Source organism: Suncus etruscus, chromosome 18 (genome assembly GCF_024139225.1).
Source record: "Suncus etruscus isolate mSunEtr1 chromosome 18, mSunEtr1.pri.cur, whole genome shotgun sequence".
Lineage (NCBI taxonomy): Eukaryota > Metazoa > Chordata > Mammalia > Eulipotyphla > Soricidae > Suncus > Suncus etruscus.
In genome coordinates this window covers 57,682,482-57,688,765 of record NC_064865.1, presented here as the reverse complement: position 1 = coordinate 57,688,765, position 6,284 = coordinate 57,682,482, and the positions used below count along the sequence as shown (strand labels likewise).

Here is a 6,284-nt window from a genome sequence, read left to right as displayed (position 1 = left end):
CCTTCTGACTTAATTAAAAAGTATCACCAGGGTGGGGGAGGAGGGTGATGGGGGGCATTGGTGGTGGGAATGTTGTACTGGTGAAGGGGGGTGTTCTTTTTATGATTGAAACCCATCTACAAGCATGTTTATAAACATGGTGCTTAAAAATAGATATTATTTTTTAAAAAAAAGCTAAAAAAAATCAGAAAAGTATCACCAGGAATAAATCCTAAGTTCCCCAATCACTACCTGGGAAGAAAAAAAAATTTTTTTTTCAGTTTTGAGTCCATACCTGGCAGTGTTCAGGGGTATTCCTGGCTCCTAGGGGACCTACATAAATAATAGAGTGCCAGAGATAACATCTGGGTTTTTTCCTCAATCAAGTCCTAACCTGCTTTACTATAACTTCAGTCTTCTCACTCAGAAACTATAATGGCCATTTTACCTAAAACAATCTGCAAATTCACTACAATCCTTATCAAAATGTGTTACAACAACGTTGACTATCCTAAGTAAAATAAGTTGCAAATCTATGTGTTGATATGATATGTCAAACAATTGCCAAGTCCCTGGTGATGTCATTATATATTAGTGCTGTTATAAGAACTGAAGGTATCTGAAAAAGTTAAGACCTGGGATTGAATTTAATGAATTTACCTTGATCCTAGAACAATAATAAATTCCTCTATTGTTTTTCTCCTCTGAGGGGAAAGTAAAAACCCTAAAGGCAATCTTGTGCTGCAAACTGTATCAAAAGTCAATTGAAAACTTTTTAATAGTTCCTTTGGGAGAAGCTAACAATTCAAAGTACCAAAATCCCAGGAGATATGGGGAAGTGAAATCATAAATACCAGTAACTGTCTTCAACTTTGTAATGAGATCTCTCAGGTCATGCTTTTCCCTCTTGTAAATAACTGCTGAAAGAGAAATTTTATTTACTCATATCTTCACTTTAAATAATGTATTTTAAAAATAGATAGCAAGGAGTTAAATCAATGTGAAATATCAATGATATCACACAATGATAACAATACCATTTTTAAATTTTTGAAAATTCCCCATGCTGCTTGTAGTCTACAGAGGCTCAACCATTTTCATTCCTACCAACAATGAGTGCTGATACTCTTACCTCCACATCCACCAGTTTATTGTTTCTGGATTTTTTTTATATAGGTCATTGTCACTGGTATATGATGATATCTAATTCAGTGATAATGACTTTTTTCTGAACCTGTTAACCACTTCATTGTCTTTGGAGAAATGTTTATTCAACTCCTCTCACAATGTAGACATCTTGTCTATTCTACAAACAATTGAAGTGATATTATGAAGCATACATGTACAAGTGTACAGGTGTCACAAAATAACCCAGAAGGTACATTGTACATGCGTATAAAAATGGTGTTTACAAGTATGGGTTCTATATGATTATTCACTGAGTAGTGTTCAAGCTATGTTCTCAGAAAAAGTAACACAGTTCTCCAGGTGAAATGAAAAAAGGATACACAAAGCACATGGATATGATTCCATTTAAGATACATGGGACAGAAGTGACAGTATAGCGGATAAGGTATTTGCCTTGCATGCTTCTGACCCAGGTTCAATCCTCTGCATCCCCTATTGAACTAGGAGTAATTCCTGTGTGTAGAGCCAGGAGTAACCCCTGGGCATTATTAAGCATGCAAATATCTCCCCACCTGATTTCCTGTGCCATGTAATCCTGCTCAATTCACATTGTACTTTGATATCACTGTCCACGGCAAGTCTTTGGGACAAGCCTTCTCAAGTTGTTTGAAGACAGTGTTCCAATGACAGCTAGAAATGTAATTACTTGCTTTCTACCTTTGTAGCATACTTATCTGAAGATGTATTGATATAATTTCAATCTTCATGGTTTTATTGAAACTAGTTTTGTGTCCCAAAATGTGTCCTATCCTGGAGAATGTTCATTTTGGGGGATGAAGGGTAAAGAATCCTGAAAATATTGGTTTAGCTCAGCTCTCCAAACCCTTTATTTAAGAGGTTTTTTTAATTTTCTTCTTTTTTGGAGGGATATTTATGGGAATGGATTTTTGGGAGGGGGCACAGTGATCAGTGATTAGTGCTTAATGCTAAGTTCAGCCACTGTTCACAGAGCTCAATGACTCTGAAATCATGGATCACTTCTAGAGTTACGTGGGAAACCATATTTGGTGTCAGAAATGGAACTCACGTTGTCCAAATACTAGAAAAGCTGTATTCCCTATACTATCATTCCAGTCCCTAACTCTTCTTTTTCTGGTTCTTTTTATGGCTGGTTGATCTGTTCAAAGGTGAGAGCAGGTATTTAAGTCTCTGCTATTATTGTGTTGCTTTATATATATATTATATTTTTGCTTTGTATATTTTATGCTCCTTGGTGTATATCATATGTATTAATAATGTTAATAAATGTTAAGAAGAACATTAATCCCTTATTCATTTGTAATCTCCAACCTGTTTCCTAGTGCCTTGTAGAGTTTGACATTTATCTTATCTGATAAAATTATAACCGTCCTTGCCCTTTTTGGTTACTATTTACCTATTGATCATTTTCTAGCTTTTGCTTAAATCCTTTTTTTACCAAGAGTGTCTCTTGTAGAGAAAAATATTGAGTTTTGTTTTCCTGGTTTATGTAATCACTCTGTGTCTTCTAACGGTTGAGCTCAGGCCATAGACACTTAGCGAAAAATAATATAAAAATTTTATTGCCGGGCCCGGAGAGATAGCACAGCGGTGTTTGCCTTGCAAGCAGCCGATCCAGGACCAAAGGTGGTTGGTTCGAATCCCGGTGTCCCATATGGTCCCCTGTGCCTGCCAGGAGCTATATCTGAGCAGACAGCCAGGAGTAATCCCTGAGCACTGCCTGGTGTGGCCAAAACCAAAAAAAAAAAAAAAAAAATGTTTATGCCATTTTTCTATATAGATTTTGGGTATGTTTGTGGTTTGCTTCTTTTTTTGTTTTGTTTTGTTTTTTATTTATTTTTTTATTTTATTTTGTTATTTATTTCTTTTGTAATTTGATATCTTTTGTGGTGTGACTGGAGTTTTCATTTTTACTTCTACTTTTGTGGTTACCATGAATTCTATATCTAGAGTTCTAATGTTCAGTTTCACTTTAGATGTAGAGAAAGTAAGTGTCAAATTTATTCTAAGGTAAAACTCAAATTTAATTTTAGAATTAAACTCAAAATATTACTGTGAACAATATGTAACCCACTATGATTCAAATAAAAATTATATTAAAAAAAGAATTAAACTCAAATTTATTCAAAATGTATTTTAATTTATCTCTGCTTCTCTTTTTATACCCCACATTTTCAATTTTTTTGTATCTCTTCACATGTCTAGTAGAGTTTCTTTTACTTTTTTAAAAGGCCCTTTCTTATATCTTTAAGAGCAGATTTGTTGATCATGAATTCCTTAATTGTTGTTTGTCTGAAAAATAAATAATCCTTTTATTACTCCCTTAACTATAGGTATTACCATAACCAGACAATGCATTCTCAGTTGAAATTCTTTTCCATCATACTTGGTACATATCATACCATTCCCTGTAAGCTCAGAGAATTTGTATTGAAAATCCTCTTGATGCCATCTAGTCCAACCTTTAAGGAAAGCGATATGGAGATTCCTCCAAAAACTGGAAATTGAGCTCCCATATGATACAACTAAACCACTCCTAGGGATATCCCCTAGGAACACAAAAATACAATTCAAAGATCTCTTCCTCACACCTATATTCATTGTAGCATTATTTACAATAGCCAGATTCTGGAAACAACCAAGATGCCTTTCAACAGATGAATGGCTAAAGAAACTGTGGTACATGTACACAGTGGAATATTATGCAGCCATCAGGAGAGATGAAGTCATGAAATTTTCCTATACATGGATGTACATGGAATCTATTATGCTGAGTGAAATAAGTCAAAGGGAGAGAGAAAACACAGAATAGTCTCTCTCATCTATGGGTTTTAAGAAAATAAAGACATTTTGTGATAATTCTCAAAGACAAAAGAAATGAGGGCTCATGATATAAAGCTCACCACAAGATGTGGTGAGTGCAGTTGGAGAAATAACTGCACACACAACTATCATAACAATGTGAATGAATGAAGGAAGTAGAAAGCCTGTCTCAAGTACAGGTGGGGGATAGGGAGTGGGGAGGAGGGAGATTTGGGACATTGGTGATGGGAATGTTGCACTGATGAAGGGGGCTGTTCTTTATATGACTGAAACCCAACTACAATCATATTTGTAATCAAGGTGTTTAAATAAAGATATTAAAAAATGAAAAGAAAATCTTCTTGAAAGACTTTCAAATGTTCCTTTTTTTATTTGATGGTTTTCAGGAGACTATTTTAGCTTTGGCCTTTATGAATTTAATTACTTTATATTTTGGTATTAAAATATCTATGTTAACGAAAGACTTTATCCCAGGCTCCATCCTAGGAGCAACATGATGACCAAGACCACCAACTACAGAAGATGGATTAAAACAACACTGAAGAAGCATAACTGCTAGAACCACAAAGAAAGACTTTATCATAAGCTCCATTCCTTGAGCTGCACAGTCACCAAGATCTCTAGATACAGATTTTATCATCCAAGACGAAGGAGAATTCTTCCATACACCATGAAAGCACCAAGGGGAGAGTAAATGATCATGCAAGGAGTCTATAGTTAATCCCATGATAGTATACTTCAGGGTGTATCTCCTAGGCCAAGGGAATTCCCTCTATAATATCCCCAATAGTTACTGTGCCTATGCAGGGGGAAAAAGAAAAGAAAAAAAAAGCACAAAACAATCATTTTTCCACATATTTATTTATCGATTGATCGATTTTTTGATGTCTTTATTTTGGTGTAGAGATTGAAGTTGATGTCTCCAATATTACTTTATTTTATTTTATCTTATCTTTTTTTTTTTTTGTGGTTTTTGGGTCACACCCGGCAGTGCTCAGGGGTTATTCCTGGCTCCGTGCTCAGAAATTGCTCCTGGCAGGCACGGGGGACCATATGGGACGCCGGGATTCGAACCGATGACCTTCTGCATGAAAGGCAAACGCCTTACCTCCATGTTATCTCTCCGGCCCCTTTATCTTATCTTTTTCTTTTTGCACTCTGGCATGATTTGATTTCAGAACTGAGACTATGGTGTGGTGCTTGTCTTTATTGCTGTAGTGCTCACTAGATATTTCTTTCTGTATTGTTGTGGTGTTTCAATTACCTTTTTCACATCCTCTCTCAAACTGAGGTTGAAAGCCTCTAGAAGGACTCTGCCCATTTTCAGCATTTTTGACTTCTTTTTTTTCCTTATTTTGTACCCCAATTTATTGCTTTGCTTTTCTTCAAACAAAACCACATAACTTGATTTATCTAGCGCCGCCTCCCAAATAGAGGGGGAAACAAGGGAGGGTACCAGGACCAAACTGATATATGATCACTAATAGTAAGCTAGACAAAGAGGGGACCACCTACTCTAGCAGCCCGGGGGGTGATGGTGGGGTATATGAGTTGCAGAAAGGGAACTGAGATAGGGGGAGGACATACTTGGTGATGGGTATTCCCTGATTCAATGTTAATATGTTCCTAAAATACTACTGTGAAAGATATATAAGTCATTATGATCAAAATAAAAATTAAAAAAAAAATCTGTTTAGTGTTACAGCTTTTAGAATTTGTCCAGCAGACTTTCTGATCTCCACCAGAAGGCCCCCCTAAAAAAATCTATGTTTATTTCATCCAGAACTTCCTGAGAATTTACTGTAGTAGAATATCTAATTTAGAAAGTTCTTGGTTATTATTTCTTCAACAAATAATTATTCTTTTTTCCTTTCCTTCTGAAACTCTGATTATAAAAGTCTTGTTCCTCTTAAGTGTGTCTCATAAGTCATTTTGTTTTCCCTTTTCAATTCTTCTCTCTCTTCTTTTTTGATCATGTTTATACCTTATCTCCATATTCAGTTATTTTATCTTTGGGTTTGTAATTCTGCTGTCTCTCTATTGTATCTTTCAGTTCAACCACTGTAATACTTTAGTCATTGTTTCTAATTAGATTTTTCTCTCTAAACCCCCACTTAAATACCCCTCTTTTTGAGTGCCTGTTCTCACTCAACTTTTGCCTCCTCTTTCCACAGTCAAATCTTTAACACTTGCAAGGGAGACTTCTTTATCATTCCTTAATCCCTCACTCTCTTAAGTGCCATGTTGGGAAAAAAAAATACATTAGAATTAAATAAGTAGTTGAGAACCAATAAAAATGTTATAAACAACTTTAC

General features: G+C 35.4%; 1 non-coding gene across 1 annotated transcript; it reads left to right on the top strand.

Annotated features, from left to right (window-relative positions):
- Positions 1-5,663: 5,663 nt before the first annotated feature.
- On the top strand, positions 5,664-5,723 carry LOC125996832 (U7 small nuclear RNA). The gene has a single exon (XR_007491501.1). It is a non-coding gene; the product is annotated as a U7 small nuclear RNA (small nuclear RNA).
- Positions 5,724-6,284: the final 561 nt, after the last annotated feature.